The 25,638-nt window shown below is 37.1% G+C and overlaps 1 pseudogene; it reads left to right on the forward strand.

Annotated features, from left to right (window-relative positions):
• Positions 1 to 24,118: 24,118 nt before the first annotated feature.
• Positions 24,119 to 24,265, forward strand: LOC114216540 (U2 spliceosomal RNA; annotated as a pseudogene).
• Positions 24,266 to 25,638: the final 1,373 nt, after the last annotated feature.

Here is a 25,638-nt window from a genome sequence, read left to right on the forward strand (position 1 = left end):
CTGGGAGAAGGTATTTAGAAATAATCCAGAGAAAGAAGGGAGTTTTCGGAGCATTAAAAATTAGTTATTAGAGGAATTTATGGGCAAAGTACTCTTATAGAGTTTATAGAAGACCTTATTAAAAGACAAGGATACATTCTAAATTACTAGAAATGTCTTAAAGAAGGAAATGAAAAACTGAGCTAGCTGTTGTTTGAATTCATCTAATTACAGTGGAGATTCTAGAGCAGGAAGAAGAAGTTGGTGGGGTCTCAAAACCCTACTCAGTAAGCAAGTAATCAAGAAAATAAAGAAAGCAAGAGGAATATTGAGAAGACTGAAGGAGTAGGTTCCTAGTGGTAGGAACAGTGTTGGTTGGTAGGAAACTGTGGCCTGGTCCCGGCAGGAGTTGGGCAAAAGAAAGGCACTGTGGTTGTATCCATGTTGCTATCCAGCTAGGCCTACACCAGTGCCTCAGAATCCAAAGTCCCACATTATTCCCATCTATTCAGTTCTGGACAAGAAAGCAATAGCAGCAGTCGAGAGTGATAGGTCACATCAAAATAGTGGCATTACTGAGCTTAAGTTGGGAGCCATGAATGAGGAATCCTTATTGCCTGGCTGGCCTCTGAGCAACTCCACTCCTTGACTATTATATGTAGCTGCCCTGACAAGAGTGGGGCTGGAGTACATGGAAGAGATCTGGAGGAAGCCTGGGCCGCAGGAGAGGACAGCGAATGGTAGCACTTACTGCAAGATTATAGATTTGGGGTGCTCACCCCCACACATATCCAGACCCTTGTCAGAAGTACAAAGCAAGACCTAAACTTTTGCCCTTTTCTGTCCCCTTCCCAAAGCAATATTATCACCCAATGCAATTGTGAAACCTGACAATAGTGGGGGGGAAAAAAGCCACACTACAAATGGAATGATACAGAAGGAAATTAACTAATGGAACACACAGAACAGATACTCCAAAAGGGATATTGCATACATGACGTAACAACAAGCAGTTTTGGAGAGGATCCTGTTGGAGATATTAGGATGAAACCTATTGTTATTGAAATAGAGAACTCAGTGCATGGGCTGAATAGAAGAACACTGAAAACACTGAAAAAAGAGTTATTAGCTGGACAGTCAAGTTGAAGCACTCTCCCAGAATGCATCAACACGAGATAAAATGATAGAGAGAATGAGGAAAATGTCATAAATAATCATATATATATATATATAAAATAAATTCAAACAGTTGAAAAAATAATGAACCAGAATTTCCTAGAATTAAAGAAAGATAGATTAGACCTTTGGCTGAACAAATGTATAGTGTGCCGAAAAGGGTGAATAAGGAGAAAAGAATATAAATTTTAAAAATTTAAACCTCAACTGAGTATATTATAGTAAGATTTGAAACACATAAAACAAAGAGAACATTCTGACAGTTTCTGGAGAGGAAAGGATAATCACTTAAATATGAGCAATGATCTGACTGATGTTAGACTTTTCAGTAACAACACTGGATGCATAAAGACAATGGAGTAATATCTTCCTGATAAATCTAATAGGAATTACTTAAATTATTTTTTCATTTTACTTTATTTTGTCAGTACTCTAGCCATATCCTCCACTCCCTCTACTTGGGGACTATTGCAATAGCTTACCTACTGCATCCACCATGTCATGTGACCCATCAATATATTCCCTACAAGTAGCTTAAATAGTACTCACAACCTCCAAATCGGACCTTGTTACCTTCTCATTAAAACACACCACTTTTGGGAAAATATCTGAAATCCTAACATGGCTTAAGGCCCTAACTTAAGGCTTAGTCAAGCATCTCTGAACACTGGCTGGACATAAGAATCCCTGGGGAGCTTTGTACTGCTGCACGAGCCCTGCTCCAGTGGTTCTCCCTGAAGGGTTGGGGGCTGTCCCCAGTTCCCCTAGTGACTCCCAAGCAGGGTGTTCAGAAGTCCTGATCTTGCCCTTGTGGCCTTTCCAGCCACACCCCTTCCTGGCACCCCTTCATTCTAGTGCTCCTGCTGCACAGATCTCCTTCTGCACCTCGAACATGCCACACTCCTTCCTGCTCCAGGCTTTGCACATGCACCTCCATCCTGGAATGCTCTCATACCCTTTCAGCAGGGTCACGCCTGCCCTGCCTTCAGATCTAGCTCACTCCTCACTTCTTCAGGGCACCCCTTTCCCATCTTCCTAAGTTTGTCTTATTTTGTCATAGAGACTTATAGCAAGGGATAGATCTCCTTAATCACACTTGCAACATTCATTACAGTTTAATGATTTGTATGAGTCTCATAAAATTCTCCTCTTCTGTATAGTGAGCTCCATGGGATTAAGATATGTGTCATTTTTATTATTTAATATTGTATAGTTTTCAACTAATGAAGTGTTGCCTAACATTTATTGAATGAATGAATGAATAAATGACACCTACAAACCTAAAACCAGCAAACATCTTAAATTCACATATGCCTTGGTTGCAAGTCATTTATACATTTATTATATTATTTCATACATATATGATCGTAAAGGTGTGGTAAATTTAGTGGGTAGATAAACTAATGAATCATATGAAGCTATATTTTGAGTAGCACAAATATTTCAATGTTATTGAAAAATTACACACTTTTCCCATGTTCGTTAAAAAAGAACACATAAACTTTTTCCTTTCCAGAGAAAAGTCATGATTGCAAACCTAGTGATCTGTGAACTCAAAGCTAGAAACATATCCATTACAGGAAGTATTTCCATTTTATTAAGACCCTTTCTTAGTTTTTTTCCTGCTATGATTTTCCTAAAATTACTTTGATATAAAGTGTCATTTCAAGATCATTTATAAAGGAGAACAAAAAAATACTAATTCTTCTGTAAAAGAAGAATTAAGTGAACAATCTATTCATGAAGTGTTTTCAAGGGTGATAAATAAGAAATAAAGAACACAGGTTATCAAAATGAATCATTAACTTCTCTAAATCTGAGGAATTAAAATTAAGCAAAACCCCCACAATTTAATCACCATCACACTTTGAAAAACAAAAGCAACTGACAGCCTATTTGAATGGCATCTGTCTTGAATTACAAGTGTCATTCATGACAGGGAAAGCATGAGGGTAATAAGTAGAGGACCATTTTGAGCAAATAAGAGAAAAATGATATTTGATAGAGCACATCTTATCAAAGAAAATTGAGAATAGTGGATCCATAATGTGTATGACACTTAAACCACTGACTTCCAGATATGTAGCAAGTGCTTCCCAGAAAACCCTCATTATACATGAAACTTTTGCAAAGGCAGAACACTTGTGCTGTAAAGAGCTAAAAATCATGGAGCCAAAGGGCTCGTAGTAACCCATAAATGCATTTACCCATATAAAAATTGTGCTGTGCTTGCTTTTTAATTTGATTTTTTTAAATGAAAATGAACCATTGTACATATTCATTACTATGGCAGCCTGCTTTTCACCTATAACGTATTATTTTTTTCTAATTATTAATGCCTACTCGTGTAATTTGAACACAAATGGGACAATATAAAAATATATATTTTTGTCTGAGAAGTCTTTTCTTTTTTGCCTATGTCCCTTTCCTTCTCCTCCTCTTCCTCTCCAACCAGGGCTACCATGTATGGTTGTATGAATTGCTCACTGCAAACATCAAATCAGATTGAGATCTATGCATTAATTATCCATTGCTACATAACAAAATTACCACAACTTGGCAGCTTAAAACAATACAACTTTCTTATCTCACAGTTTCTGTGGGTTAGGACCCTGTGCATGGCTCAGTTGGACCCTCTGCTTAGGATCTTAGAAGCCAGAATCAAGGTGTTATCTGAGGCTGCAGTTTCATCTGGAGGCTTGCCTGGAGAATTATCTGCCCCCCTGATTGCACAGATGTTGGCAGCTTTCAATTCCTTATGGCTGTAGGACTGAGAACTTCCATTTTCTATTGGCTGTTGGCCAGAGGCCATCCTTAGCAATTCACCTACAGTTCCTTGTCTTCCTCACAGCCAACAAGGGTAAAAGAGATTCCAAGAAGATGGGCACTACAGTCTCAAGTGACATAATCACATACATGTAATTACCTTTGCTGTATTATATTAGAAGCAAATCACAGATTTTTCCTACCAATAAGAGGGACTCAAAAAGGCCAAGAACACTAGGGAAGCATAAATCATTAGGGACCACTTAAAAACCTGTCCACCACAATCTACATGAATGATGCCCCTGGAATCATACAGTGCATAACCTGTGTAGCCATACACAGCTGTCCAGTCCGTCAGTATCAGTATCCCCTCAAGGCCACCAAGTAACTCATGTTAAGAACCTGGTATGTATCTATCACCACCTTTTCCATACTTATATAATCATCTATATGTATGTAATAAATTTTTGTTATTGTTTATTTTACAAATAGAGATTATTTTATTCTATCTTTTCTCTATTGCTTTGGCCACTTAGCAATAATTCATGAAAAACACTCTAAGTCAACTGCTACAGGTCTACTATATTTTTCTAATGGCTATACAATATTCCAAAATGTGGATATGTAATAATTTATTTAATCATTCCACTGTTGACGAATACTCTTATTGCTTCAATTTTTCTTCCCCCCTCTGCACACCCTTTAAGTTTTGGCTTCCTTTGTTTTATATGATCAATTACTACTTCTCCATCAACTTTCAGTCTTCCAAGGTTATATTGAAATCTCCATGCCACTGATGTCTTCTCTCCTGTTCTCTTTGCATTTGTATGCTTAGGATATTTTTATTTCTCAATCATTTATCATTTTAGTGTCTTTAATCCCTCATCTTTAACTGGAAATCCCAGTTGTTTGAAAGTAACTTGTTTTCAGACCTCGGGTTTTCATGCAGAGATACGAATATTTTCCCTGAGTTTGTGAGGCAGTGTTGGGCCAATCCTTGACTCTACATTTGTTTTAGTAAATATAAATAAAATCAATGAAGAAAGTTGCATTTGGAAGAGCATATATAATAATTAAACAAATGAGGAAAAGTTACCTCTTCAATCCGGAAATAGCATGAAATTTTGTTCAAATAAGATACATTCATATTAGTGAAATGTTAGTGGAGGTGATAGTACTATAAAAAACATTTTAGAAGTTCTTTGGGGAAGAAAATTATCATCCATATTCTGTGATGAAAATAAATGTTCTTTGTCCTAATATTTTAAAGGGCTTTAGGTAGAGTTGGAGGTTGTCAGCCTTTTTGAACCTAGGAATGTTTAAAAATCTAGAAGATATAAATTATATTTCAGTGGTGGAAATGGGGATGAGGGCAATATTTCTTTACATATAGAGGTTATATCCCAAGTCATAGAAGTGAGTTAGTGGTAACAGGTACCAGAATTGTAAAGGAAAAGGAATTTTTGTGTGTATTATGGGGGCTGGGGAAACACAGGAGTGCCTCTTAAGGATCTTGAAAATAAATTCTGTTAAATGCTTAAAATGACAATGGGTGTAAGAAAAAGAGCATGCAGAATGAGAATGAGATGAAGGAGTTTAGGCAATTGACAAATGAGAAAAAAGCATCACTATCAAGATCAGAAGGGAATGAGGTAGAGCCAGTCTAAGGTGGTGAAGGGTTCCTATTCCAGATTGAGGAAGCTGGGCCTCAGCAGACACTAAATCATCCTGTGCCTTGATCTCAGACTTCTCAACCTCTGAAAATGTGAGAAATAAATGTTGGTTGTTAAAGGCATCCAGTTTAGGGTAGTTTGTTATAGCAGCCCAAACAGAGTAAGATGGTGAGTTAGCCAATACATAACAATAATCATTTCCCCGGCATCTTCTACAGGCAATGATGTAGGATCTGCTCAGAGAGAGAGAGGTCCTACAGGAGAGCATCCCTTGAGTCTTGACACTTCCTAGATGCTGCCTTTTGCAACTTTACTATGCTTTTTCTTTATCAACAGTATATGCAAATAAGATAATTAGTTATATCTTAACTAATCCATTAATCTCCTTTTTTAGAAACAAAAGCATTTTAAAGTCTTGGTAATTTCCTGCTTTGTCCCATAGGAAATAGTAATGTAAATAAGCCATTTTATTTTTCTATTATTATTTTTTAAGATGCAAGGAGTCATTTTATATTGATAAAAGATAAAATTCACAAGGATGCTATGACACTAATTTACATTTATCTCAGTGATTCTCAACAAGAATGGTATAAAATGTCTAAAAGATCCTATCAAAGTTCCTAAGCAGTCTTTTTTGTTAATCTTTAAATTTTTTATTGTTATGTTAATCACCATACATTACATCATTAGTTTTTGATGTAGTGTTCCATGATTCATTGTTTGTGCATAACACCCAGTGCTCCACGCAAAACGTGCCCTCTTTAATACCCATCACCAGGCTGACCCATCCCCCCCACCCCCCCCCAGAACCCTCAGTGTAAATAAGCCATTTTAAATAAGGCTATGAAAAGCTGCTGAATGCATGACTTGTCTTTGCACATTATAGTAACACTTAAAGCAGTTTTCTTTTCTATGCTCCTATATGAAATTGTCAAGTTAAACATTATAGGACAATGAAATATTCCAAATAATTAAACAAATAAGGTTGGTATCTCATGTGAGGCTTGAATAGGGAATGCTATGTGAAATAGAGTATGTTCTGAGAAGAAACATCCAAACTACACTGAGGACATAAAGATCTAAAGAACATTTAAAAAGAAAGTAAACATTCATGAATGAAAATGAATGAATCATTTGTTATACTCAGAAAGGTCAAAATCTACATTAAATAAGATAGTATAAAATAAGCATGTGCTATGTATTGGACCTCATTCCGCCTGGTGAAGATTGGTGCAGTCTTAAACTTGATTTCAGGTTTAGGGGTTTTGTTCTTAATCCCCAGAAGGTATTGGATGGAGGAAATAGAGGCAATAATATTTCTATACCATGGCATTTCCTTTTTCTGTGTGCAATAAGTAGAAATGTTTTTAATTGAGTGAAGAGAAAAAAATTCACAAAATAATAATGTAAATATATTTGTAGTACTTTTTCCTTTTTTGCAAATTTGACAGGGGTGACTGACCTGCTTAAGCAAGAGTGGGAGGAAATTTCACAATTTTATGAGTTCTTAAACATCTGTGTAAATACCTCTTGGACCTATTCACTTATGACATATATGAAAGATACCATGGTGTTCTGATAGATCCTGGAAAAAAAACCTTTATGAAAAGTATCTTAATTTGCAAGTTATTTAATTTGATTCTGTGGGCTAGCAGTGTATTAATTCATTGAGCACATCAAGTGACTACTTTGTATCATATATGTTCAAGATATTGAGGACCAAAATGAGGTAAACGCAGATAAAACTATTATTCATTCACCAAAGTGTAGAAATTAAAGTCTGAAGTCACCAAGTGCTGTGAGAATGTAGAGCACAGGAACTTACATGTATTGTTGGAAGAAAAAGGTACATTGGTAGCTGGTTTAGTACAGTCAGTCCTCATTACTCACAGACTCTGTGAATGTGCCTATTTGCAACCCCCAAATAGATACTTACAGTGCTTCTGCAGTCATTTGTGGACATGCACAGAACGGGAAAAAACTGAGCTACCCAATGCACACACTCCCAGCTGAGAGGGAACAAGGTAATGTTCTGCCTTGTTTCAGCTCTCACTGCAAATAAGTGTCCTTTGTACTGTCTATTTAATGCCATGTTTTTCATATTTGTGTGCCCCTTTTTGGGTGATTTTGCTTTTTAACATGGCCCTTGAGGATAGTGCTGAACTGTTGTCTAGTGTTCCTAAGTGCAAAGAGGCTGTGATGGGCCTTCTGGAAAAAATATGTGTTAGGCAAGCTTGCTTCAGACATGACCTATGGTGCTGCTGACCATGGGTTCAATATTAATGAATCAATAGTATATGTTAAATTAGGTGTCTTTAAACAGAAACACATGGAAAATAGGATTATATTTTGATAGGTTGATGAAAATGTGACCAGAAGTTCACAGGAACCTAACCTTGAATTTGCCCTGGGAGCATTATTTCAGTATTTGCTAATTCAGTGTTTGTGGTAACTTTATATAACATAACTAATACAGATAACTAGAATCACAATAACACAGAATTTACTGCATTTCCTCATTCCTCTATACATTATCACCTTATTGGCAAGGTGTAATTCTGCAACAGAAGCAAAGTTTGTCATTTAATGTCATGTTCCTTTATTTATATCAAAACCTCAGTCTCCAAAAAGAGTGTGTGCTTCTTGCCATTACTTTCCTCAATACCTGCACATTTATTCTTAAAATTCATGGACATTCCAATATTTGGCCTTCATTTTTAAAGAAAGGGAGGCACCCTTGACTTGAGGTTAGAGAAGAAAGAGGAATTAAAGGAACAAGGGGCTTCACAGACAACAGGACAATCCCCACTCCCAGGACCGCCTTGGGTCCTGTGGCTTAATTCTGACCCATAGAGAAATGTTCCTATTTCTAACTCTTGGCTTCCTTTTCTTCTGTACCTCATGGGGGCTCAAACTCTAAGTCCCCATAGCACCATTCTCCGTGAAACCATTCCATGACTCTGACTTTCCATATTCAAAAGCAAGGAAAGTGACTGGGAGGGAGAGGCAGGGAGATTTGTAAATCAGCAGTTGGAACCTGCACATAAAAACCAAAAACCCAATGACAACTTGTTAATTTTAACAAGTCAGGAAACGACAGATGTTGGCGGGGATGCGGAGAAAGGGGAACCCTCCTACACTGTTGGTGGGAATGCAAGCTGGTGCAGCCACTCTGGAAAACAGTATGGAGGTTCCTCAAACAGTTGAAAATAGAGCTACCATACGACCCAGCAACTGCACTACTGGGTATTTACCCCAAAGATACAATGTAGTGATCCGAAGGGGTATGTGCACCCCGATGTTTATAGCAGCAATGTCCACAATAGCCAAACTATGGCAAGAGCCAAGATGTCCATCGACAGATGAATGGATAAAGAAGATGTGGTAGATATATATATATATATATATATATAACACACACACACACACACACACACACACACAAGGGAATATTATGCAGCCATCAAAAGAAATGAAATCTTGCCATTTGCAACGATGTGGTTGGAACTGGAGGGTATTATGCTGAGCAAAATAATTCAATCAGAGAAAGACATGTATCATATGATCTCACTAATATGAGGAATTCTTAATCTCAGGAAACAAACTGAGGATTGCTGGAGTGGTGGGGGGTGGAGGGATGGGGTGGCTGGGTGATAGACATTGGGGAGGGTATGTGCTATGGTGAGTGTTGTGAATTGTGTAAGACTGTTCAGACCTGTACCTCTGAAACAAATAATACACTATATGTTAAAAAACAACAAGAAGAAAAAGATAGCAGGAAGGGAAAAATGAGGGGGTGGGAATCAGAAGGGGAGATGAACCATGAGAGACTATGGACTCTGAGAAACAAACTGAGGGTTCTAGAGGGGAGGAGGGTGGGGGATGGGTTAGCCTGGTGATGGGTATTAAAGAGGGCACGTACTGAATGGAGCACTGGGTGTTATACACAAACAATGAATCATGGAACACTACATCAAAAACTAATGATGTAATGTATGGTGTTAACATAATAAAACAAACAAACAAACAAAAAAACATTACTTGATGGCAGAGTCACCAAACAATGGTGAGTCTTTTCTTCTGCAAAAAAAGTAATAATCTTAGAAAGCACATAATAACTGGGGGAAAAAAAAACCCATTGACAAACTGAAAAGAGTTACAATAGCAGCTAATGCATACTGACTTTTTCCTATGTCCCCAGTACTATGTTAAACATTTTACATGGACTATTTTATTTAATTCCCATATTAACTCTAAAGGCAGGTACTCAGAGCATGCACAGTTTAGAGGTGAGGAAATTGAGGTTAAGTGAGTGTTCAAGGTCAGAGAACTAGGAAGTAGTAGGCATTGGATTTGAATCTGGTTAAATCTAATTTCAGAGTGTTCTCTTAAACCACTCCAGTTTGCTTCCTCCCATGAGATGATAAATTTCCTCCTCAAACCTATGATTTGAAACTCCCTTAGCAGAAATAGTCATCTGAGACCCAGTGCCTCAGAGCTGAATGAAGCACGAAACAGAACTCAACTACTTTCCTGCTTCCTCACCTCAGATGGGTATAGACTTTTTTTTGTGGGGAGTGGAGGGGTTATCTAATTGAATGAACTTTTAAAACTATACAAACAGAGACTGGAATTATTTTTTCTCATTTCCAGAAATCCATTAAGTAGGTGAAACTAAACCACATGTCTCCCATGGAAGAAAGTAACTTGGAGATGACTTGATATGCAGGAAATGTGGGTTGGGTAGGGAAAGCTAGAGCCTTTCTAAGAGTGTGTTTGTGGGTTACGAGCATGGGACCAGAGAAAGGAGTAAGCCTCCCACTGGTCACTTGTGGAGATCAAAGCTTACATTTCTATTTTCCTTGGTCCTGACTCCTTGGAGTATCTAGGTGTCTATGCTGGTCACACTTTAGCCAGGATTTACCCTTTCTCCTTTTTGGAGATTTTGGGACAGTCTCATACATGGGCATAGCAGGAACTTCCTAACTTATCTGAACAGGATGGTCATAGAGATGGACATCTCTGGCCATAGGCCACCTACTGGTCATCCTGGATGCCTGGCACCAAGAGAGCAGGCACCTGTCAAAGTGGGGTGCTACACATACATGAGAGTAAGTGGGTGTGTTGTTGGCTTTATGCAAAGGGATGGCCTATAAAGATTTAAGTAACATGAAATATATTATCAAGTATAATAAAAATTACTGTATTGTTTTCAATTGTTCAGGACATTGCTCTGTAACATGTATTCCCGTATCCAATCTTCTGTTTTCTCCTAAGGTAGAGTCCTACACATCTACACACATACACATGTAAAGGTCCGAAGCAGTACATTTACTATGATCTCTGTATTTGTAGAAACAAATATTTTATCACTGACTTCTTTGTTTAACTAGATATTGGAAACAAATGGAATTGCCTCTTCTAGGTAATATATCATCAATTTATGAACCATTTTTTTAAAGGGACTCTCACAGATGAGATTAGTTGTAGCATGTTTGAGAGTAAGGTAAGTGGAAAAAAATTAATGAAACACAAATAGAAACTGTAGTTTATTCAGAAGAAAATAGTCTGTAAAAGTGCTTTTTATCTGAGTTGCCTTTTTGGGGGTACCAGAACTCTGACTCTACTAATCAGGGAGACTACTCCCTGGCCAAATTGGAAGGGATCTATAACAGCATCTCTAGGGGATCTTTAACATAGGGATCTTCATGAAGATGACCAAGTGTTTGTTGAGAGTGACTCAAGCCATGTGTTGAACTGAGAGCTGTTTGCATTTCACGTGGGCTAGACAGAGACACATGGGCACCTCAGACAGACTAATACTTTGGTTCAACTTCAAACAGATATTTTAAAAGCATTTGTTGGGTATTTTATTTAGAGTCAAAGCATGAAGGCAGAGTAGAGAAGGAAAAGCACTGATGGTACCTTCTTTGTTTCCTCTGCAATTTATCTCTGCTCTAAATTTCTATATCACATTTACAAAACTAGAAAGAAGAGCATTTTTTAGAGCATATGTTATTATACAGCCATGCTCATAGGGGTGTCTCACCTACACAAAAAAGCTGCAAGGGGCTTATTCAAGAATTCCTGCCACTAATTACAGAAGTTTCTTTCGAATACATTTTTAGAAATCTCATTCACATCCAAGTACCTGGTCTCCTTCCCTTGTCAGATCTCTGACCAGCTCTCCATCTTATTACTTATTAACTTCATCACAATCACCATGATGGAAAACACCATTCAATGCATTGTACTAACATCCACTTGCTTGAGAACATCCACACCGCATGTTATTTTGTTTCCCTTGTTGCAGATTCTCCTTTGTGAAACCTACAGGTCTGCAGTTCTTCATTTTGTGATGGGTTGTTTCTACATTTCAGGTCTCTGGTACTATTTACACAATCCTTAATCTTTGCATCTGTAAGTGCTCGAAACTCACTGTAAGTGTTCTCTTTTGGAAGGTTTCATTTCTTTCCATCATGCTTTTTTTTTTTAAGATTATTTATTTATTTATTTGACAGAGAGAGACACAGTGAGAGAGGGAACACAAGCAGGGGGAGTGGGAGATGGAGAAGCAGGCTTCTTGCCAAGCAGGGAGCCCGATGCGGGGCTCGATCCCAGGACCCTGGGATCATGACCTGAGCCGAAGGCAGACGCCTAACGACTGAGCCACCCAGGTGCCCCTCTTTCCATCATGCTTATACAAATATGGATTTCCTGGGGTTTTCTTATTGATGTTTGGGAAAGTTTTGGTTATTTTACTTGGTCCAACAGACATTTTTCTCACTTAAATTTTCCATCTCTCTACCAGGTACATTCTCTGTCTTTCCATGCAGCTAAATGGAAGGGGTATTTGGAATCCCTTTCTTTTCTTTCTTATTTATTTATTTATTTATTTATTTATTTATTTATTTATTTATTTAACAGAGAGAGACAGTGAGAGAGGGAACACAAGCAGGCAGAGTGGGAGAGGGAGAAGCAGGCTTCCCGCGGAGCAGGGAGCCCGATGCGGGGCTCTATCCCAGGACCCTGGGATCATGACTTGAGCCGAAGGAAGACACTTAACAACTGAGCCACCGAGACACCCCCTTTCTTTTCTTTCTGACGTTAAGCTTGTTCTGTGCTCCCATGTATCATTAATAACCATCATTATGGCCTACTGTTAATTAATAGCACGATGATGTTACTCTGTAATCATGTTATATCCAACATTGTTTTGCTGCACAGAACCACATACCTATAAAAGGATTTCTGCAGCCAACTTTCTGTAAACACAGTGACAAAAAGGTTCAGTCGAAAGAAAGTTCAAACTTTTTTTCTTTTGGATTTTGAGTCTGTTAATTGTAAGAGACACTCTTGAAACAGAGAAACCATGGGTTTTAAAGTTTCTTCATATCAAGTTTTCTTTGCTATGTTCCATGCTCTCAGTAAATTCCCTTGGCTGTTCAGAACTGCATAGGTATCTAATGTTCATGAAAACAGCTAAAGGCAACTGACTGATTCCATAAGTAATAAAAGTGTAACTCTGAATTTGAAGTCTTGGCAGATCATTTCTTGCAAAGTTTAGGGAAGTTGGATTTACTATACTTTAGCTCACAACCCACACTGTGGAGTTCTGATGGTTCCAGAGACCAGCTGAATCCTGGGAAGGGCCTTTTGCTAACTTTAGCTCATTCCTGAGACTTCTCTTCCTTTTACAGAAATGCTCAGCAAAGCAACAGGTCATGTAAATTAATGTGTTCTGTAGACTCCAAAGCCACCAGGCTGGGAGCTATTATGGAATGAGAAGAGGGAATCACAGGGACTCACATTTACTGTGTTCCTATTCCGTGTGTTAGAGCTGAATGAAGTCTTTAATAATTACAGAAAACTCCTCACTTAGTTTGAATTTTATTAAGAAAGAACTGGTTTAAACCAAACTGATTCATGTACTTTTAACCAATAAAGAAACCTTCGCCAACAAAACTATTATCCCAAACTTTGTGAACAACCATGGGTTTGCTATACTAATTAATAGTTTTCTATATAATTTATGTGCTAATTTCAATTTCAATTTCACTGTCAATCCCATCTGTTATTGCTTCAATCCTGAATTAATGGGCAGGTTAGAGCTGGAAAATGTCAGATCATCTGAGGGCGTCATTCTTTTCTAAGGTCATATAAAATGAAAGAGTACTTTTGTCATAATTCAACAATCCATCCCATTTTATAGAGCCATAACATGTTAGAACTGGAAGGTTTGTAAAATATCATCAGATCTAAATTTATAGGTAAGAAAACTGAGGTCCAAAGAGGCAAAGTGATTCATCCAAGTTTTTGTAGCCATTGTTCCTTGCCCTTGTTTCAAGCTTTACAAAAAAGGTGTAGGTGTAAGCTTTAAGTCATCAGAACGCTACATCCTGCCACTCTTCACAGGCAGATTTAGGGACTCTTTCAAATACTTCTGCAAGAGTAAGGAAGGACTTGAGTTGCTTCACTTCTTCATTTTTTTAGAGTTTTTATTTAAATTCCAGCTAGTTAATTAACAGAGTGCCATATTAGTTTCAGGTGTAGAATTTAGTGATTCATCACTTACATACAACACCTGGTGCTCATCACAAAAAGTGCCCTCCTTAATACCCATCACGCATTTAATCCATCCCCCTGCCCACCTCCCCTCCAGTAACCATCAGTTTGTTCTCTATAGTTAAGAAATTATTTCTTGGTTTGCCTCTTAAATTTATTTTGCTTCTTAAATTCCACATATGGGTGAAATCATATGGTATTTGTCTTTCTCTGACTGACTTACTTTGCTTAGCATTATACTCTCTAGCTCCATCCATGTTGTTGCAAATGGCAAGATTTCATTCTTTTTTATGGCTGAGTAATATTCCTGTGTGTGTGTGTGTGTGTGTGTGTGTGTGTGTGTGTGTGTGGTGTGTGTGTGTGTATACCACATCTTCTTTATCCATTCATCAGTTGATGGACATTTGGCCTCTTTCCATAATTTGGGTATTGCTGATTCACTGCCTCTTTTAACTGTTACAGATTCCATTTACTCAGGAATTGTTATGTGTCAGTCATTGTGTTAATGCTCTTATTGCATTAGCACATTTAAACTCCATACAGATAAGAAAAATGAGAATTTGAGGGTTCAGGTGTCTATGTTACTTGCCCAAAGTAGCACAGCTATTAAGGTGGGAAGGCAGAGTTCAGAGACTTGGAGACTGTGCTGATAGCGACTGTGCTATGCTGCCTCCAGAGGGTTTGAACATCTCTGCTATGCTGACCTACTCGAAGCTTCAGCACTCACCTCTGAGCTCACAGTTCCACCCTTCTCCAGTACCTTTATTTTATTAAAGAGGTTCCTGCCAACAAGCCTCTGAGCCAGAATTCCCTCTAGAGGTCTAAGAGGTAAAATTCATTGTCTCTTTGATTGATTATGAATTCTTCCCTACAAATTTGTCTCGCTCTCCAGCAGAAATTCTGACTAGGTCTTTTTTTGTCTCTCTGCCTTCCCAAACTCTACGGCCTGAAGGCTGCCATACTGCTGCTCTAACCAGGGCCTGGCTGGGAATATTCACTTATCGATAATTCAACAGACAAAGGAAGCCTTATAAGGAAGTGGGAATCAAGATGGGCAGGAGTCAGGTCATTAGCCCTGAAGAGTTTGTATTGGATTCTCCAGGTGACGGGAAACAACTGAAGATCTGAAAACAGGTGAGTGAGAGGCCCAAGTTTCTGGGATTGTTAGAGACAGAAAGATCTCTGTAGAAGTATGAAGAATATTTGGAAGAAGATGAGGGGGAATGATCTCTCTCCTTCTTTGTCTCTCTGAGTCATTCACACTCCTCAGAGTAGAATTCAAGTTCATTTTCTATGCTAAAATCCCTTCTACTAGAGAGTCTATAGTGGTCCTTCCCTGCTCTGAACTCCTCAAGCCCTAAGAGCCCATGTAACTAATTCGTAAATTAACAATATGCTGCAATGTGAGGATGCACATTTTACCACCTGTCTGGTAGAGATATTTACATGTAAAAAAATATTTGTATAATACAAATTTATGTAATATAAAGTAGTTTGATAAGTATATATATATATTTATATTTGAGATATATATATTCATGTAACCACCACCATAATCAAGGTATAGAATATTTCCATGACCTCAAAAAGTCCTGTCATGCCCCCTTTCAATCAATCTCTCTTCACCCTGGCCACAAGCAACAATTAATCTTATTTCTGAATTTTGTCTCTTTCACAAAGTCATATAGATGGAATCATATAATATGAAGTCTTTTACGTCTGGATTCTTTGATTCATTCTAATTCTTTTGAGATTCATCCATGTTATTTTGTCTTTCTATAATTCCTTTGCATTACTGAGTAATATTTCATTTTGTAAATGAACCATATGTTAAAAATCTATTCACCAAATTGATGGACATCTGAGTTCTTATATTTTTGTTTTTGTTTATTATTATTATTTATTACAAATAAAGCTTCCATAAACATTTACATACAGGCTTTGTGTGGATATATGTTTTCATTTCTTTTGGATAAATATTTAGGAGTGGGGTTCCTAGACTGTATGGTATGCAGTGTTTAACTATTAGAAACTGCCAGGTGTTTTCCAAGCTGTTGTACCCTTGTATAATCTCACCAGCACTTTATAAGACTTCCAGTTACTCTACATCCTTGTCAGCATTCGGTAATGTCAACCTGCTTAATTTTAACCAGTCTAGTAAAATGTGAATTAATAACTCCCTTTAGTTTTAATTTATATTTCCTTAATTCCTAATGATATTAACTTTTCATATGGTTACTGATATTATATCTTCTGTGAAGACAAATCTTTTGCACATTTTTAATTGCATCACCTTATTATTATTGAGTTATACATTCTTAAAATTTGTCCTGTACAATATACACATAATAATAAATATGTATTTGCAAATATTTTCTCCCAGTCTAGTCACTTGCCTTTTCAACTTCCTTTATGATAACTTTCAAAGAGTATAAGTTTTAGTTTTGATGAGGTCCCATTTATCTTTTTTCTTTAGTAGTTCATGCTATTGGTTCTAAAAAATGTTTGCCTAATCTAAGGTCACAGAGATTTTCTCCTGTGTTTTCTTCAGGAAATTTTATAGTTTTAGGTCTTACATTGAGGTCTATGATACATTTTGAATTTATTTTCATGTATGGTATCAAGCAAGAAGAGGGATTCATAATTTTAATGTATAAATGTCTTATTAATCCAGTACCATGTACTAGAAAGACCATTCTTTTCCCAATTGAATTACTTTGGAATCTCTGTCCCAAATCAGTTGACCACATATTTCTTCTCCATTTCTAGACTTATTATTCTGTTACATTCATCTATATGTCTCTCCTGTGCCAAAATTCCCCTATGTGTTTATTTTTAATTTAGTGCTTGGATTGTTTTTTGGTTTCTGTTTGTTTTTTACTATGTTTCTGTGCAGAAAAGAGGTAATATATCAGGCTTGACACTGCTCTCCTTAGAAAAACATGCTGCTGGGGTGCCTGGGTGGCTCAGTCAGTTAAGCTTCTGTCTTCCGCTCAGGTCATTATCTCAGGGTCCTGGGATCAAGCCCCACATCGTGCTCCCTGCACAGGGAGCCAGCTTCTCCCTCTCCCTCAGCCCCTCCCCCTGCTTGTGTGCTCTCTTTCTCTCTGTCAAATAAATAAATAAAATCTTTGGGGAAAAAAAAGAAAGAGAAACATGCTACCAGGCTGGCCCTTGGTTGGCATCTGGGAACTTGGAATTCAGGAGTGTTTCCACCATTCCTTACACATAAAAATGATTCTCTATAAACTGTGTAAACAGTAAAGTTATGCTGAACACCTGATTTCCTTCTGAAGTTTGGAATTTTGGTAGGTGCTAGGCAGATGGTCCCTACTTCACCAATCCGCAATGAAAATCTTGGACTCTGAGTCTCTAATGAACTTCCCTGGTAGAGATTTCCCACATGTTGTCACAATCATTACTGCAGGAATGTAGCACATCCTGGGTGATTTCACAAGAGTGAACTCTTAGAAGCTTAATCCTGGTTTCCTCTTGACTTTGTACTGTGCCTTTTCCTTTTGCTAATTTTCCTTAGTATTCCCTTGCTGTAATAAACCATTGCTGTTATGACTATATACTGTGTCCTGTGAATATTTCTAACAAATCACTAAATCTGGGAGTGGCTTAGGGACCCCTGCCACAGTGTCTCTTAACTCCCTGTTTAGATTATTGTTTCTTTCTAGGACAGAGACCATAGTTTAATCGTCTTTAAATCTGCCTATGGTGTCTTATATACAGTAGATATCTAATAGATGTTTATTGTCTGAAATAAAGGACCTAGAGAGATACAAACTAGACAGTTTCATCAGATCCTTACTTGGAAAGAAAACTTAAATCTAGAGAAGTATATTTATGAACTTACAGAGGAAACAATTACATCATTTCTGTTTAGTAATTATCTAGGAAAAAACTTTGCATTCACTTTGTACACAGAGTACACTTCCCCAAGAGTTGAGGAGGGAAAGCAGCAGTAAGCTAAGCTTCTACCTCACCTCATGATGGCCCCACAAAAGAAGTTACCAGTCATGGAGGTGCTGTCCAATAATTTCTGCCTGATGGTTTGGAAATGTGCCCATCTTCCAGGCTGTAAACACATTTCAAAAATAAATGGCACCAATCTCCCCATAGGCTCACTCCAAGATTTTCCCATTTTGCCCAATCAATTAGCACATGCACTCACCCAGAGTAATTACATTTTAAGAGATGGGGTTTCTAAAAGTGCAAAGAGCAGGATAGACATTTTGCCCAGTTTGCAAAACCATAACCCTGATGTATACAATTCGAAAATGGAGGTGTCCTGTTGAGACAAAGGCAGTTGATTTAGAGAAGACACTCCATTGTTAACCTCATCTCAAGGCTATCTTAATAAAATTTCTGATGGTAACACACAAATAAGGAAAAGGCAAAAGAAAAACATCCCATGGATTGCATACCTAATGGAAACGTGTACTGAATCAAGGAATAAAAAAGTCATGCTATTTTTGGAACTTACCAGATATTACTAATCATTTGTTAAGAATTATATGTGTGTCAGGAAAGTCCAAAATATTCTCTCCTGCGTAGTCTTTCCTTTCTTTTTTAACAAAAATTTAAGTTATCTATATCCACTGAGATATCCCTGTGGCATGATCTAGAAACCTACATGTATTCCTCACAAATCATCATGAACTTCTATCTTCTAAGCAAGGAAGCTTCACTTGCCACAAATAAACAAATCCCAGAAGATTAGAGGTCAGCGTAGAAATCAAAAAAGCTGTACAAAGTTGCCATACACTTTAAACATAGGAGGAAAAGTTCTTTCAAATTTATATATTTTTCAGAACTAGTAAAATTTTAGAAAACAACTTTGTTTTAACTTAAAGCTTTGTAGCCATAATTAATCCATAAGGTAAGAAAAAAATAAAGTTTTAAAATGTATAGAATTTACAGAAGAAATTTCCACCCACTGACCTATCTCAATTCAACAAATATGGAAAAAAACTTCTTAAGAGTAAATATTGATTTTAATATGGAAATAATAAATTTGGCTCACACACGATTTTTAAGTTAAATGCAAGCAAGCTTTGTGTTCCAAATCTGTTGGACCAACTGGCATAGGGTTTAGTTAAAGAATAGTTTTGTGTCTGGAAAGTAGTACTACTCAAGGTTTTCTTGGAAGTAGTGTTTAGCATCTCCCTTATATTCCAAATAACTACAGATGTTGTTATTCACATTTAAATTGGCAAATGTTTTCTATCCTGCAGGATTTCGTGAAAATGCTTGGATTTCTTTCTTTCTTTCTTTTTTTAAAGAAATTCGTGCATTAGGGGAGCATGGCTACATTAAAAATGATTGGAATTCAGCTAATTCTTTTACTATTTGTAACTAAAAATTAATGTAAGTTTACATAGATATATACAATTGACTCTAAGTTACAGAACATTTTTACATAAATGCTGGCAAAGATGTGTTGTATACAAAATTCATGTTTTCATGAAGAGAAAATTCTTTTTAGTATGTAGTTAATAATCAATATCCTAGAAACGATTTTTTAGTAGGTTTTTTTAAAGCCATGCTATTTTAAGGCTTCCCTTTATTAAATTCTTTCATGGCACAGATAAGGCATCACCTTGAAAAATTAAATCATCAATAATACTGCCTGCACTAAATAGTTCTCCTGAAAACTACTGAATTTATTCCTTTAGTGTCAGCTTTTCCTTCTCTACACTCAGCTATAAATCCAGTGTACTGAGGACTTCTGAGTTGTAAAATGCTAAGAGTCTTTTTTACTTTTCAAATAAATAAAATGATAATCACCTCATCTAAGCATTTAAAAATTCAGTATACACTTTCTGAATCTATGTTTAGAGCACTATGCTTTCCCATTTGTAGACCCCATAAATACGATACACAAGGCCTGGGCAGCATTTCTGAGTATCTTGGGTCCCTAAGCTCAGGACTCCCACCAAATTAGGTCAAATGCCACTAGACTCTAGCAAGTCTGTGTACTAATGCCCTGCTGAGAGGATTAAAATTCCAGCAAGGAGAAGGCTGTCTTCATTTCAGTTTTAAAGATTCTCTTTCCCCCACCCTGCTTTATTTAAATGAGCTGAATCACACAGGACCTTACCATGGACATGAAATTGTTGTTTTTTTGGTGGATTATTCTCCACCTTACAAAGTATAGAGAAAAACTATGGCAGAAGGGAAGGACGATAATCTGTTACTGAAGACAGACCAAGAAAGTGTTTCTGTATAATTGAGAAGCAGTTTCTTCATTGCAGAGTTCAGAGTGATCTCAAAGGAAAGGTGGCTGTCTTCCTTCTAGACTGGAGCATCCTGACCAGCGTGAGGTATTCAGAAGACTCAGCTACTGGTTATTGTTGATGTGGATTTTAAGTAAGTTAGCAATGTGAAATTTTATTAACGAGTATCGGGTTATTAGTTGCTTTTTTTTTGGCTTTGTTTATCAAAATAAAAAGTTTTACGTTTCCTGATTATTAAAGTAATCCATGCTTCTTACAAAAATTCAATTTAAGCAAAAAACAACAAAAAAAACTACCTATAATATTATTACTAAAAAATAAGGATTAGTAACAGAAGCACTATATTTTTTCATTTTTTTGTGCATGGGCGCATGTGTTTAGAAAAAATTGGGCAGAACTGTACATATAGCTTTTTAAACTAATTATTTTTCATTAAACATAGTAACGTAGTATGGCCTTCTTGCTATATCAAATATATATATATACCATGGTTTCAAATTTGCATGAACATACCAAATTTATTTACTCAATCTCCCAGTGATGTGCATTTATTATTTACAATATTTAATTAAACAATGCTGCAATGAACATTCTGGTATAATTTACTTTGCATATTAGTCCTATTATTTCTTTAGAAGTAATTTTTAGGAGTGGGATTCCTGGGTCAAATGATATGCACATTTTCAAGACTTTTGATAATATTGCCAAATATTTCAGAAAAGTTGCAAGTTTTTATTCCCACCCACAGTATAACTGGGAATGGCATTAGTTTTTCTCACTTTTTTTTAATTCAGTGCTAATTTAGTAGGGAAAATTCAATTTAATTTTTGCTTTAATTTGCATTTCTTTGGTTATTATTGAGATTGGCTATCATTTCATGTTATTTCTTCTCTTATTGATTATTCATGTTCTTTGCCTATTTTCTCCTTTTGGTTGTCCATTCTCTAATTTGTTGGAGTGCTATTTGTCAATATTAGCTCTTTGTGTATCATGTATGTCACGACTATCTTTCTCATTTTGTCCTTTGTCTTTGATCTTGACTTTTTCTTTTAAATACTATTTTGTAAGTTGCTTGTAAATCACTTCTGAATGAGGTGATGGATGGCTGGATATACACAAAGACACTAAATTAGTAAGTAGCAGAACAGTAATTTGAATCCAGGTCTATCATTTTGCAATGTCCGTGCCTTTATACTCTATGTTCCCTCAAGTTTTGATTGTCCTGAATTTGGCCTACTAGTACATGTTTCCCACAAATACAAAAATAGTAATTAAAAATGTGGCCTTCTTACTATCTAAAGATGATATTATTCTCCTTCATACTTCTCTGGAGCTCTAGATTGTGATAAATAGAATTTTTCTGCACATTCCACAAGATCAAAACCAAACTGGCTGGAGCCTAGCTACTTTCATCGTTGTGCAGTGGTAGTGTGTGCACAGCAACACGGATCCTATAAGAACAGATGGGGAGGTACAATTCCCAACTTCAGGGATCTCTCAATCCAATTAACATATCTGTGGATCTACCTATATGAACAGCCTTAGTTTTCACAGACGCAGAAATTAATTCTCAGAATTTGGCAATTGCTCCTTTTCTTACCCATTCAAAATTATTCCCATAAAACTTCTGTTTTGTGATGATAGTAAGCTGATATTTACTATATGTCAGACATTCTTCTTCTAAATGTTTTCTGTTTTACTCATCTAATCTTCACAACAACTCTAAGCTGCAGGGTTATTATGATCCTCCTTTTATAGACAGGGACACTGAAGCACAGAGAGTTTAGGTAAATTGCCCAGGATTGCAGTTTGTAAGTGGACTCAGGTTATACGGGACTCAGGTTATTTGTTTACCGCTGGCTTGGGCTGCCTCCCAGCACAGTGTACCTGCACAGCATGAAGTGCTGATTGTAGAATTGAATACATAGACACACAGGACCTAACCATATGGTAGGAGAGACACACAAATGCCAAGCAAACCCCTATCCCCAAGCTCACGGCAGAGAAATAGTCCATTCAGCCTGGATTTTAGAAGCCATGGAAGTCAGAAAAGTCTCTTCTAGAGAGGTGGTACCAAAGGAAATGAATGGGGAAATATGGGCTATATAATCAAAGTGCAACTTTTTAAGGCTGACGACTCAATATATGAAAATAAAATTTACAAGTATAATTTCTTTCCAAGTCTTCCAGCCTCCCGGGACTATAATTTCCTTTAATTCCCTAAAGAAAATGGTTCAAGACCTTATACCACCTGCTATTGGAAGGCCAGTACTTCAATATTTTTAAAAGAACTTCTGAGGAGTTTTTATTCTCCTGACTCATCTCCCACAACTGCTGTCCTTCCATTGGCCTTCCCCCCCCAAAAAAAAGTACAAGTCTACTGTACACCTTTTACTGAGAGCCAAATGTAACTGAGGGAAAAGATAAGAAACTTTAAATAGACATCATGGTCCTAATATTCCATAGCCACCACAGCCTGGAATTTCCCATGGGCCATCTGTCTTCTTAGATTCCAACTTCTGCCAAAGTGCAGATCTTTTCCTTCCTGTACTCAAGATCCCATTCTCAATGCAATCAGCCTCAGCCAAGTGTCAATAATAACTATCCACATCAGTTAACTCACAGTAAGAAATGACTGCTAATATTATCCTTCCAATGAGTATTTTTCGTTTTAGAATAATATTGAAATACTTTAAACACATTTTGATGTGGTAGAATTTCAAATTAGAACACAAATTGAAAAAAAAAATCAAGAATGTAGAAGGAGATGTTTTCCAGAAAAGAGGAGGAAGAGGAGAGTAGAATAGAGAAAATGAGTAAGTCCTGAATGCCTGGGATTCTGTCCCTGGAATAAAGTTGATACATATTAAGAACATCCAGTATTTGTTTGTTTGTTTTACTTTGATTCCCTTAGGAGAGACAGCAACTCTTTGGTTAGAAGACATGGTTGTTTCAGGATGTGATTCTTCTTTAGATGTGTTAGAAATATGTCCATTGCTTAAGTTAGCATGTCCATTGCTTGGCAATGGCAAAAACTAAAATATCTTTACATATTTGTTTCAATGTAACATTGAATAATGATGTCATTTGCCCCTACTTCCCTGTATTCATGGTATACAACATACGTTCTTATAACATAAGCATATGAGGTAAAAATAACAAAGAGCCCTGGATTATAAATCAAGAATCCTGCATTTGCTCTGGATGTGTCCATAATTAAGAAGGTACAAAATAAAAGAGATAACGCTAAATGGTTCCTAAGGTTTCTTTTGGCTTGAAAGTCACTTACTACTTGATCAATCTATTTAACAGCCAAAACCGTGACCAAGATGTACTGGCAGATCCCCACTTTTAAGTTGGCTTACTCCTTCCTCCAGCTGCAGGAATGTTGTCAGGTGAACACCACCCCAGAATGGCCTGCTGCCAAAGGAAAGTGCCTCTCCCTGGGGTGTCCTAATTCTAAAGACTGGCCAATGCGAGGGTAAAAACTCTGAACTTACGTCAGTTCAAGACAATCCTAAAGGCCTAGCTTAGCTCCAAAGCTTGCAGTGGGAAGAGCTGTGTCTTTCTGTGTCTTAGTTTAACTTCTGCCAAACCCTGTTGTCTCCTCACTTCTTCACAATACCTTCACTGTATCACAGTGTTGGTAGGAAGGATACTAGCATCTTGAGAAGTTCACTGTTGTAGGAGATGCTGTTATAGAATTAGGTTCCAATCGCTTCTCGGCCTTTTGGCTAAGATCAAGTGTAGAATTAGGTTCCATGATAGCAACATGGATTATAGTATGAATTTCTATTGCTGCTCCTGAGAATCTTTAAAAATTATTGATGCCTGGCTCCCACCCCAGACATTGTGATTTAATTGGTATAGTTTAAAATGAGGCATCAGCAGTTTTAAAAGCTTACCAGGTGATTCTAACATGCAGCAGAGTTTGGGAACGATTGAATTATAGGATATTAAATAATAGAGGCCAAGGGCCAGTGCATAACCATCAGAATCAAGATGAGTACAATTATCATAATAAGCAGCAAGGATAGAGTAGTATTCAAGAAGGCCTGAACCCAGACAGAGCTATGGATATTATTAGTAGAACAAGGCATTCCTAGGGGCAAGACACATGCACAGTCAACAAGGGTACTACTTGAACACTCAAAAGAAATTAAGTATTGATAAGCAAGAAACTGAGGGCAATCAACCCGATAAAAAGCCATGATTCTTCATTCAGTATTTGAATCTGAACCAGTTTTCAGACCTAGAATACACTGACTGAGGGAGGGGCTAAGGCCCTAAGTAGAAGACGCCTGAATCACCATGGCATCCCCAATCCTTCCTCAAGAGACCTATGACTATGTGTTTGGGTAAGCATTCACTAGGGGCAAGGGAATACTCAGACATTCCAAGGACCTTTGGATAGATACTGTTAGCTGACTTTGATACCTAGAGACCAGAAATATCATAATGGCCCTCTTATGAAAATGGGGGCATACAGGAACTAAATAATAAGTAGAGTCCTGAATTAATTCCAACTCACAGCAGTTTACTGTGTCCACTGACCTCACTCTCATCCTCAGTGGTCATTTCTCAATCCCCTGAATGCATAATTGGAATGAACTTGGCAGGTGGCATTATCCTCACATTGTTTTTTTTTGTTTGTTTGTTTTTTGATCTGAAGGATTCAGATCTATTATCATGGAGTGGTCAAGGGGAAACCTCAGAAACTACCTTCCTGTCACCCCAGTCATTAAAATACACACATGCGTGTGCGTGCACACACACATACACACACACATGCACGCACGCACTAGTGGAATTTAGTGACGTCTTTTAGGAACCTAAAGTAAACAAGGGGAGTGGTCCCTATAACATCTTCATTTAACTCACCAGGATGGCCCCAAAAAAATGATACTGGAGGCCTGCCACAAACTCATTTAAGTAGAATTCTCAATTACAGTTGCTGTGCTATAAGTGGTATCTTTATTAAAGCAGATTAACACAATCTCAGAAACATGGTATATGGACATTGATCTGAGGAATGTACTCTTCTAATTTCTATCAAGAAGGAAGACCAGAAAGAGTATGTATTCAAGAGTATCTATATTAGTTCTCCCATTCTTTATCATAATATAATCTGAACTGATCTAAATCACCTGGACATTCCACAGACTATCATACTGGTCTACTATATCTATGAGATCGTGTTAATTGTACTAGATGAACAAGAAGTGACAAATATA

Source organism: Eumetopias jubatus, unplaced genomic scaffold, assembly GCF_037043125.1.
Source record: "Eumetopias jubatus isolate StellerSeaLion01/CBP00866 unplaced genomic scaffold, mEumJub1_p1.0 scaffold_3, whole genome shotgun sequence".
NCBI classification, from domain to species: Eukaryota; Metazoa; Chordata; class Mammalia; order Carnivora; family Otariidae; genus Eumetopias; species Eumetopias jubatus.